Consider the following 12,154-nt stretch of genomic DNA (forward strand, 5'->3'; position numbering starts at 1 on the left):
AAACTTACTTTGGCCAGTACAACACTGTTTTCTTCACCTGCTGTAGATGGACCCAGCCACAGCAGAAAGCCTCGTAACTTTCCAAAGACTTGTGGCTTTTAAACTCCTGCATTGTGTAGTGACTTAAACCAAAAACAATATAATTCCCAATGTCCATATGTGTGCATGGAGGTAAATGGTCCAGGTCTCTGTGCCGCTTGAGAGCTTCTCCAAATACCGCTGTTTTGCGCTTGGTGTAACCTAAAAAAAAAAAAATTTATTCCATTGTTCCTATGTTTTCCATATGTATCGTGTGAGGTACTGCAGCAGTTTTTAATGCAGCAGTAACTTCCAGGCATGGTAAAACAGTGCAGAATAGCGAGAACCTCCTCTTAACAACACATGTAAACAATCCTGTTTTGCCGCCGGTATCCTTCCAACATGGCGGAGACCGTGATATTGAGGGAGGGGCTTTGTGCTATGACGACAACTTCTCATTCTCAATACAGGTTCCTTCTTGCAATACTTTTCAATAATCATGAATACAGAATGCTGCATACAGGCTCCCTTACTTAAGATGACAGAATAAGAGTTCATGGTGAGGTTTGCATTATCTTGAATGCCTAAGTTCTTTTTTATTTTAATGTTGCGATCTTGTGGAAGTGACGGATGTTGTTGTGTTCTGTGGATGTTAAGGCATGTTTATCGAGGTGGCCAGTGCAGTTTGGTCCAAGCGTTGGATGTCTTTGCTCGAGCCAGGATGCCGAGGTCACACCTCTACTCTTTTTCGAAAGACATCCTGGGATTTTTAATGTCCACAGAGAGTCAGGACCTCGGTTTAACGTCTCATCCAAAGGACAGTGCTTGTTGACAGTATAGTGTCCCCATCACTACACTGGGGCGCTAGGACCCACACAGACCACAGGTTGAGCGCCCCCTGCTGGCCTCACTAGCACCTCTTCCAGCAGCAACCTCATTTTCTCAGGAGGTCTCCCATCCAGGTACTGACCAGGCTCAGCCCTGCTTAGCTTCAGTGGACAACCGGTCTTGGGCTCCAGGGTGATATGGCTGCCGGCTGGACTCTGAAAAACACTACTGCCATCTATCCCTCATCTCTAGGCAAATTCACATCAATCCACTCATTGTTTCACTCTGCCTTATCTGCTGTGTCAGTTACTAAAATATCCTCAATTGGTCTGTATTCTTGTTGTGACACATCAGTTTTTTTAATCTTTACCTTTAATCTTTTTAATCTTTATGGGTTAGCTGGAATCACCAGGAGTTCTGTCTTCGTAAGGTTAAGCTGAAGGTGATGGTCATTCATCCAGCTAGAAATGTCACTCATACAGGCTGAAATGCGAGCAGCTACCATCGGGTCATCTGGCTGGAATGAGAAGTAGATTTGAGTGTCATCAGCATAGCAGTGATAAGAAAAGCCATGCTTAAAAATGACAGATCCTAATGATGTCATGTAGATGGAGAAGAGAAGTGGTCCAAGTACTGAGCCTTGAGGAACCCCAGTAGCAGGGTGTTGTGACTTAGAAACATCACCCCTCCAAGACACAGCAGGGATGGTGACCAAGAGGCAGGTGGTGGAGGAGGCCAATGTGGAGATGGAGAGCTGATGAGCCAGGGTGACGAGGAGGGTCTGGAGTGGAACTGATGGCTGCGGATCGAGCTGGAGTGACAGAGGGCTGAGGAGCAGCCAAAGGGAAAGAAGGAGCCTGACGGACCCGGAGGGATGAGGTGCTGCCGGAGAGTTGAGCCCGAGGCGATGGATGGTAGATAACAGACCAAGGTGGAGCCAGCAGGACGAGGGAGCCAGTGGAGCTATCTTTCCTTTGCAAGACAAGTTTCTAGTATTTGTAAAACTGAATTTTTCCATCTCAAAAATATATGTAAGTTGCGACCTATGCTTTCATTCAGGGTTAGATTATTGTAATGCTTTATTGGGTGGTTGTTCTGCATGCTTAATAAACAAACCCCAGCTGATCTAAAATTCAGCAGTTCTTACTAGAACCAAGAAGTATGACCGTATTAGCCCCGTTCTGTCAACACTGCATTGGCTCCCTATTAAACACTTTATACATTATAAAATCTTTCAAATTACTTATAAAGCCCTGAATGGTTTAGCACCTCAGTATTTGAATGAGCTCTTGTTACATTAAAATCCTAAAAAATGGTCATTTGATAATACGTAGAATATAGAAATCAACTGCGGGCTGCAGATCCCGAACTACATTTGCTCCCGAAAACATCTATTGTCTATGTTCTGTTCTCAGTTTTTCTGTCTGTTTCCTGCTCCTGTTTGCCTTGTTCCTTGTTTGTCCTCATATTAACCCTTGTTTGTTGCCATAGCTACCCTTTTAGTTTCCATGTCAACCAATCACCTTCACCTGTCCCTTGTAAGCCCCTGGTTTTCCTGTGTTTTCCTGTGTTCTTTGTCTTGTGTTGTCTTTAGTGAAACCTCTTTCTTGTTTCTGAAACACTCAAGCCCCATATATATACATTCTGTGTCCTCCAATGGATGAGTTTGATAATTATGCAGAACCATCGAGTAGACTCATTCTGTTTCAAAATACCCTTCACGCCTGATCGATTGTCCACATACTGTCCACATGGTAAAAAAATAGGGCTGAAACAGACATTGTGAACAGACATCATTTGTCACTTCTTATTTATTTACTTGTGTTCTTTGAGTGTTTGTCTGAGACTGAAATTTAGTATACATTTAATTGTCAAGGTTCCCAATTATTAGTCTAGGAGAATCACGTTTCCAAGTCTAGTTCTTTGCTTTTACTTTAATAACAGTCAGGTGTGTTGAAACTAAACTCAGCAGGAATGAGGAAGCTGCTTCACAGACTCACAGACACACCTGTTTTACACACGTCACTCAAACACAGAACCAGGAAACAGAAACACATGAGTTCAGGGAAAGAGAAACTGAAGTGTAGTTGAGCTGTTGTGTGTTTGTGTCTCTGTATTCATGCAGTAAAATGGCAGAAGCCAGAGTTTCTCAGGATGAGTTCATGTGTCCGGTGTGTCTGGATCTCCTGAAGGATCCAGTGGCCATTCCCTGTGGACACAGTTACTGTAAGATCTGTATTACAGACTGCTGGGATCAGGAGGATCAGAAGAGAGTCTACAGCTGTCCTCAGTGCAGACAGACCTTCAGTCCAAGACCTGCTTTAGCTAGAAACACCATGCTGGCTGAAGTGGTGGAGAAACTGAAGAAGACCAGACTCTCTGCTGACTGTGAGGCTGGAGCTGGAGATGTGCAGTGTGACGTCTGTACTGGAAGAAAATACAGAGCTGTCAAGTCCTGTCTGATGTGTCTGGAGTCTTACTGTCAAACTCATTTTGAGCGGCACGAGGAGTTTCATTCACGGAAACCACACAAAGTGACTGAAGTCACTGGACGACTGCAGGAGATGATCTGCCAGAAACATGAGAAGATCCTCGAGGTTTTCTGTCGCACTGATCAGAAGTGTATATGTCTGCTGTGTACGATTATTGAACATAAAAATCATGACATTGTTCCAGCTGCAGACCAGAGGACAGAGAAACAGGTATTTAACACTAGACACTGATGAAATATTGGACATTCATTCAATGAAAGCAGCTGCAAGAAGAGTTTCACTTTTTTCTGAAAATGCCCCGTAAACCTTTATTAACACTTTCTTTTAAAAAAAAACATTGAATTTAAGCAACATAAGATAATGAAATGAAATATTCATCCTTTCTTTGATAAAATAAACATCTGTCAGTAATAAAGCAAACTATACTACACAGCAGAAACATTGTAAGTGTGATGATTCTAATGCTTGGAGCTGCGCTGTGAAATGGTCCTTAATCTTCATGTTGATTCGTGTGAGATGATTGTAACAGATCATCACTTCTGGAGTTTGAACCTACAGCCGTTGTTTATCAGTTGAGATACATAACCTTTAAACTGCCTCACCCTGTGTTTACTGGATTCATCTGTTCATGATGATTTAGAGCCAGTAGTTTTCTGTGAGATTGACGATCATCTGTTTGTCCTGCAGAAGCAGCTGAAGGAGACACAGAAGACGCTCCAGCAGAGAATCCAGCAGAGAGAGAAAGATCTCCAGCAGCTGAGAGAGACTGTGGAGTCTCATAAGGTGAGTCTGGAGAAGAAGAGAAGTTTGTCTCCGTCTCAGTTCAGACTCACTGAAGCTGAATCACTGTGTGTCCTAACAGCGCTCTGCACAGACAGCAGTGGAGGACAGTGAGAGGATCTTTACTGAGCTCATCCGCTCCATTGAGAGAAGCCGCTCTGAGCTGATACGACTGATCAGAGATCAGGAAAAGACTGCAGTGAGTCGAGCTGAAGAACGACTGGAGCGACTGGAGCAGGAGATCAATGATCTGAGGAGGAGAGACGCTGAGCTGGAGCAGCTTTCACACACACAGGATCACATCCAGTTCCTGCAGGTAACACACATCTAGAAGAACGGTCTCAGGTTACGTATGTAACCATAGTTCCCTGAGTAGGGAACGAGACACTGCGTCCTCTAGGGGGCGCTTTGGGGAACACCTCGTCGTGACCCGTGTCTGAAGCATACAATGAAAAAACACCAACTTGTTGGCCGTCGACAGCCTCCGACGTCACTACCGGCGCGACTATAAATCAGCACCGGGAGAGCACGTCATTATCTTCTTCGTCTGAAGCTTGCGTCCGAAGCATGGCAGAGAGCTAGAGGACGCAGTGTCTCGTTCCCTACTCAGGGAACTATGGTTACATACGTAACCTGAGACCGTTCCCTTTCGAGGGAACTTCGAACTGCGTCCTCTAGGGGGCGCTTTGGGGAACAGTATACCCACGCCGCCATGCAGAGGGGAATGCAGGCCAGAATCATGGCGAGCACTAAGTACCAACTCTACCATTACTATGGGAGTTGCCCCTGGGACGTTTAGACGGCTGTCTGTGACAGTACCCCTTATGGCCAAAAGGCCTAAGCTACATACCCAACTTAATTGTTAGGGCCTCGGCCCTGGGTAGAGCTGAAGGCTTGGAATCAGGAAAGATTCCTTTAAAGGGATACGGCTAAGAACCTAGCATTTTTACCAATTCTTGCCTGTCACACAGGGGCTACCGCTAGCTTACGCATAAGCTTGCTGAAAGAGCCGTCTCAACAGTTCTCTAGTAGCAACACCCTGTTTAGATAGGTATCCGAGGATACATAGGTGGAGTGGCGCCCAAGATGAACGGGGCTTTTACCAACTCAAGAAAGGGCACGAAGCAACCGCGCGAAGCCCTCACCATATAGGATTTTAGAAAGAACGCAGAATACTAGCGTGCAAACTTACCACAGTGTGGATTTCAGAAAATGTGCAAAGACTACACGTGCACACTTACCATAGCATGGATTTTCAAATACTGTTCTAAGGAGGGGCTCTCGTGGCACTCTGATAGAGCAGCTCATAGATGGAATGTTGCATCTTAAAACAGTATGATTGAGAGTCATCAACTCGGTCTATGGAAACAATACTGGAGCGCTCTGGGAAAAAAACAGAGAACTCCGTCTCGTACGAGAGGAGAACTCCGAGCTCAGAGTAGCGCACTCATAGGTGACCCATTTTTTGGAAAAAGGGGAGCGCTGCTAAATTACCACGAGAATCAATAGCCCCTCATGTTGAGAAAAGCGATGCTTGAGGTGTATAAACAAATACACACTGGCTGAATGGAGCCCAAGGAACCAAGGTCTAATCATCTCAGGAAAGGGAACGAAGCGTTACCCCTCATCGTACAAGATTTCAGAAAGTTTGCAGAGTCTTGCATGCAAACTTACCACTTGTGGATTTTTAGAAAGTGTGTTCACATACACACTGACCACCATGTGGTTTTGAGAAAGTACACAAAGCTTAGCGTGTGTACTTAAAGGTTCCTAAGCATCGTAGAGGAGCTGAATCTCACGGGAGAGGCAAGCTCAATTACAAACCTCGGGTGAGGGGAGCATCACCTGAGGCAGCATATACAAGAAGACTTCTGTAACTGCCACCTCCACTTCCCGGTAGATACGACAGCACCCCTAAGCGGCCAGGAGACCCCTCGGGGTGACCTGGCCAGACATCCATGAAATTCCCTGCAGTGCTGTGCCAGGCCTGATGATCAAGGAGGCTCCCTCAGAAGCCTGTGATCTCAGCCGCCTAATACCGGAACATGAAGCCGGATGGCTGCTGCTGACGAATGTTTAGTAAACACTGTAACTGAGCACTGCAAAGGAAACTCAGACAGAGTTTATTAGTAGACACGTAACCACCAGCAATTAAATACACATAAGTATATACAGAGAGGGTTACATGTACTCACTCACCCTCCTACGCCGGAGCCCCGCTCAAGGGGTAGACTGTTATGCGAGAGGTTTCCACCTAACCTCGATCAGGTGGAGAGCTGGTGGTTACAGGGGAATTAGGAAGGGGAGTATAAAAGCAGAAGTTAACCTTTCGAAGTCGATTAACGCATATACGCGTTTGTCTTTTCTTTTAGTAGATACCTCGGTATCATTCTGATTTGGACGAGAACGCTGCCTCGTCTAGATCATACCTCTTAGGTTCTGCTTACCTCCTCGTGACCCACGATTCCTCTAACCCCTGCCCGCAGGTGGGGGAGGAGCGCGAGTTGCGACACTAGCCTTCTGTGCCCATCTTTGATCCTCAGATCGAGTCAGGCCAGGACCCCTATGTTGTTTGGGCTCAGACCTGGACCTTCGTGGGACGAAGGATCTGAAAGCAGCAGAGCGCGCCTTCGTCTCCCTGAACTTTTCAAATCGCCGCCTCAACGGAAATACCGAAAAGTTCAGAAGGCGAAACCTGAGCATCGGGCAGAAAGCATTTTCTTTCCTCCCGATGTCTGTTCATCCACAGATGTCTCTCCGCTGCCACCATGGGCGCCATAGTCCTGCCCCATGGCGGAGGCGGCCTGCTTGGTAGCATGGAGAGAGATCCATGGTGTGGCGCAGCTCAGCTACCTGATCAGAAAAAGGCCCCAGCCTCTATCCAGGTCTCTTAGCAGATCAGTCTGATATGCTTGAAGCACCAGCATTGTGTGTAATAAAGCCTCAGCCTGACCTGCTACTGCGTATGCCTTGCCATTTAAGCGAGATGATTTTCTGAAGGGGCTTAGATGGCAAGGAGGGAGAATAAGAGAGGAGGTTTCCCCTGCAGAAAGAAAACATTTTTCACATATAAAAATTTATAAATTATTTATAAAATTTTTAGCTCTTTCTACAGGGGCATTCCCTCCTAGCCGCTTTCATGCATCACCTCGATGTCGGCAGATTACTTTAATGCCGAAACCGATGGATGCAAAAAGAAAACGGCATCTTTCATTTCTTTTTAATCTCTGTATGGAAATCATGCACAAATGAAAGGCTCACCTGAGCTGGAGGGTTATGGTCAAAAGGTAATTTTCGCTCAATAACCTCCAACAGCTCTACATACGCAGGGCAGGAGAATTGAGAAGGCTCAGCCTCAGCTTCTTCACCATCCTCAAATATCTCCTGCTTTTCCTGGGTAAAAACCCAGCAGAGCACTAACCTCAGTATGAGAAAGTGTTAAAGATATAACATCATCCTCCCAAGGCTCTCTCTCGTCCGCCGCCCCTTTTTTTTTTTTTTTTACGATCTCGAAAGGGAAAGTCCCTCTTTAAACCATTCAGACAGATCCATATGTATTCTCACGAGCTCATTTTCTTTCCTGCCTCAGCGTGGACAGATCCTGAACCGCGGGAAGCAGATGGCTTGCCTTTATTTTATTTATTTTTTTAGAAGAGAGACGAACGAGAGCGGAGCTTTTTCCATTGAAAAAACGCTCATAGTGCACGCAGATTGCCTCCTCAAAGACATTGCGTGCGTGCTCTTCACCCAAACAAATGACGCAAAGATCGCGTGTGTCATCGGGTGTCAAATAACGCCGACACGGATGCACACATCGTCTAAACGCTTGCTAGTTGTCGCCATGATAAACAGAGAAAGATCGCCCTTACCGGTTCTTTCAGATGCACGCTTCAAACAAAACAGTCAGTTGAAGATGAAGAAGATAATGACGTGCTCTCCCGGTGCTGATTTATAGTCGCGCCGGTAGTGACGTCGGAGGCTGTCGACGGCCAACAAGTTGGTGTTTTTTCATTGTATGCTTCAGACACGGGTCACGACGAGGTGTTCCCCAAAGCGCCCCCTAGAGGACGCAGTTCGAAGTTCCCTCGAAAGGGAACAGGATCATAGTGGACTTGAGCAGATCCTGCTGTGACAGAGACTCACAGAGAAACAGTTCATGAGTGTCTTATTATATAATCATCAGTCAGACTCTCATCTGATCTTCTTCTTCTGAAAGAGACACAAATCTCTTAGGAATCATTCCTCTCAGCTCTTTCTTCTGGAAGATGTATTTAGCTGCTAAACACCAGAACCACCAACAGTTCAAAACTTCACTAACATTTCAGCTTTTTACCTCATTTTTCATTCTGATTTACTACATAATGGTGAAATCAGTGAACTCCATAGTACAGATTAGAGATCGACCGATATGGGTTTTTCTATAGCCGATGCCGATGCCGATGTTTAGAGGTCAGGGTCAGCCGATGGCCGATATGTGCTGCCGATTTTTAGGGCCGATATCTTGGAGTTTTCCCCTTGATTTGCATGCTAAAATGTCACACTAATAATAAGTGGATGCACAACACATTTTTTCTAAACCTATCATAATTTATTGGGCACTGACTTGAACCATCTCTTCATTCATCTTAATTTAGTGCACTAAAATTAATAAACTGACCAAGTATTAAATAAATAAAACAGGTAATATATATATATATATATATATATATATATATATATATATATATATATATATATATATGTCAATCATTTACATAAAAGTTTTAGAGCATTTACATTTATCAAGTAGAATTTTTCAAGTTTGTTGGAACAAAAATGTAAACTTAAATATACATTTAAATAAATACAATTTTAGAAATAAAAATCAATTAAACTGAAAAATATAAAAAAATAAATATATAAAAAATAAATAACAGTAGTGCTGCAAAGACACTAGCAACCAGCAACATTTGTGTTTGGTATAAATGACACAGAACATCTAAAGTGCATTCTAATTTCCAACTTACATCGCAGTCTGTTCATTATTAAAATAAAGTAGAGTCAACCAAACATTTAAAAAGTTACACTGGTCAGTTTAAATACACCCTATACCGGTCCTCTCTGCTGTTATGCAAAGGACGTTTTTGCTCATGTGAAGAGGATGATTTTTCCGTCTAGTTTACATTAAAAAAATATTATAGTTTAACATTCAGATACATTGCGAATATGGAAACATTTGGATATGTGCAGAAAGAGACGTGAGCAATAACCTCCAAATACATCTAGTCAAACCCGCGCTCGCTCGTCCTCGTATGGACTTAGTGCACATGGCATAATATCTTCTTTTTAACATAATAATAAGGACTTCTCATCTCCCAGTCTGCTGTGATGAAGTGAGCAGTTATCATCACAGAGCTCTCCGTCCCCCTGGACGTCCACCCGTCTGTCGTGAGCGCAACAGAGGATGCTCGGGATAGTTCATCCACAACTTTTTTCTTCTCCTGTTCATAAAGATCTGGCACAATCTTTTCACTCTAACCTCTTTCCTTCATCATTATATCTGACAGGGAAGCCAAAATGCGCGGGGCGTTCAAGCTCCTCCGCTCCGCATTATCACTGAGTGTGGACTGAACATGCGCAACTTTTTTTTTTTTCATGAATCAATCCGCGGGGCACGCGTATGCCGAACTGAAGATATTGATGTGAACGGATCACGGATCAATGATGATCCGTTGCACCACTACTATAGTGTCATTTGAAAACATTGCAGTTGCGTTTCAAAATACAACAACGAGCACCACGAAACCATTTCAAGAGGCGCATTCAGCCGCGGTCTCCTTGACAGAAAACATTCAGCAAAGTAAAATGATCTCAAACGTATGGCGCGCTCTCTTCATTTTATCAAACGATCATAATCACATTTATTCATTTTACAGTCCTGCTACTAGCATTTTATTAATACTAAAACCCCTTTAATTCAGGTGAGAAAGCTTTTTTTCCAAGTGGCTTTTGCACATAATAATAATACCGCTGCAGACGCATTTTGCAGCATTAAGGTTATTGCTTGACCGTTCATTTAAACGACGATCGATCATGGAAATTATCAAATATTGACATCCCTAAATACAAATGAGTTGGATGGAAAACTGGTTATTGTCTGCATCAAACCATGCTTCCGAACACATGTGATTCACCGTTCTGGGCAGCTCCAGGACAGTCTCTCAGAGCGCGGTGCTGTCTGTGAGCGGCGGAGTAACGGAGCCCTCAATCACGCTGCAGTGTTTGTGAGAGCTGACAACTTCTCCACCCCATTTACAGAGTGAAATTATCTGACTACCTTTATCTCGCAGGTCTGTTGTTGAATCTTCCAAAAGCTTCACATGCAGTGGCTGCAGCAGCACTTTCCACCGCGCCAATAACACGGGGCTGTCCGCCTACGTGCCTGACTTTAAATCGGCGCTACTAAACACGGATATCGGCCGATGCCGATATATTAAAAAATGACAAATATCGGCCGAGCGATATATCGGTCGACCTCTAGTACAGATTCTGAGTAACATTCATCAAAATTGGATCAGGTGAACTTCAAACTTGATAAAATAGATTTTTACTTCATTTATCAAAACAATGCAGTATAAACAGATGGAATTGTGTTCCCTTATAGTAATCAAATTGACCCCTGTACACTTGTTGAACACTTACCACTTAAACTAAACCATATCACCAAACCTGTCCCTAACCAACAGCAGTATGTTGCGGCTGTGATCTAAAGTGTTTCTGTGTTTTCTGTAGAGTTTCTAGTCTCTCTCAGCTCCTCCTGAATCTACAGACGTAAATGATGATCTCTTCAGTTCTCTCTTCTCTTCTGATGATCTGAGAGAATCTGTCCATCAGCTGAGAGACAAACTGGAGGATTTCTGTAAAGAGCAGCTCAAGAAGATCTCAGACAGAGGTAAAGTCCTGGAGATTCATCTGCTCTCAGAAACCAGTCCATCATCATCTCATATCATGGAGAACATCATATTAGAAATGTGTTAGGAATAGATACAGGATCATGAGAATCACACTGTTCATGTCTGTTGATTTCCACAGTCACATTCACCAGCATTGATCTCTGGACCAGGAAGGACTTCCTACAATGTAAGTCAGTAAGAAAACCAGCAGAAAAACTCATGAGTGTGTTCATGTTCCTCCTGTAGAAGGAGAAAGAAGAGTTTATAACTGATGATGTAAATGATGATGTGCACAGATACTGAGACACTGATGATACACTGAACATGAAGAGATCAAACAGATTCATAATTCCTGATTCTGATGTGTTTTATCTCCATCAGATTCCCATCAGTTCACTCTGGATCTGAACACAGTGAATAAACTCCTCCGTCTGTCTGAGAACAACAGAGTGATTACTAACACTGACACAGTCCAGTCGTATCCTGATCATCCAGACAGATTTGATGAGTGGCAGCAGGTGTTGTGTAGAGAGAGTGTGTGTGGACGCTGTTACTGGGAGATTGAGTGGAGTGGAGATGATGGTGTGTTTATATCAGTGTCATATAAGAGCATCAGCAGGAAGGGAGGAGGTAAAGAGTGTGGGTTTGGATTTAATGATCAGTCTTGGTGTTTGATTTGCACTGCTGACAGTTATCAATTTGCACATAGTAACATATGGACTTTTTTCCCTGGGAAACCTATCATCAGGAGAATAGGAGTGTTTGTGGATCACAGAGCAGGAACTCTGTCCTTCTACAGCGTCTCTGACACAATGAGCCTCATCCACACAGTCCAGACCACATTCACTCAGACGCTCTATCCTGGGTTTAGGGTTTATAAAGGATCACCAGTGAAACTGTGTTGATGAATCAGAATAGATTGATGAGAGATTTTACCCATAATGCTTCGAGCTGCATGATGATTCAGCAACAGTGAGATGTCTAAGAGTCTCTATTTTTCTCTACATGACATCAATACTGTATCTGAACTTCTTTTAATTAGTGAAATAACATCTGAATAAATGTGTAATAAATCCTAATTTTTGTCTTGTTCCCAAAGAAAAT

General features: G+C 43.7%; 1 pseudogene; it reads left to right on the top strand.

Annotated features, from left to right (window-relative positions):
- The first annotated feature begins 2,278 nt into the window (after window positions 1–2,278).
- LOC113045194 (tripartite motif-containing protein 16-like) lies at window positions 2,279–12,154 on the top strand (annotated as a pseudogene).

This window comes from Carassius auratus, chromosome 27 (genome assembly GCF_003368295.1).
Source record: "Carassius auratus strain Wakin chromosome 27, ASM336829v1, whole genome shotgun sequence".
Classification (NCBI taxonomy): domain Eukaryota; kingdom Metazoa; phylum Chordata; class Actinopteri; order Cypriniformes; family Cyprinidae; genus Carassius; species Carassius auratus.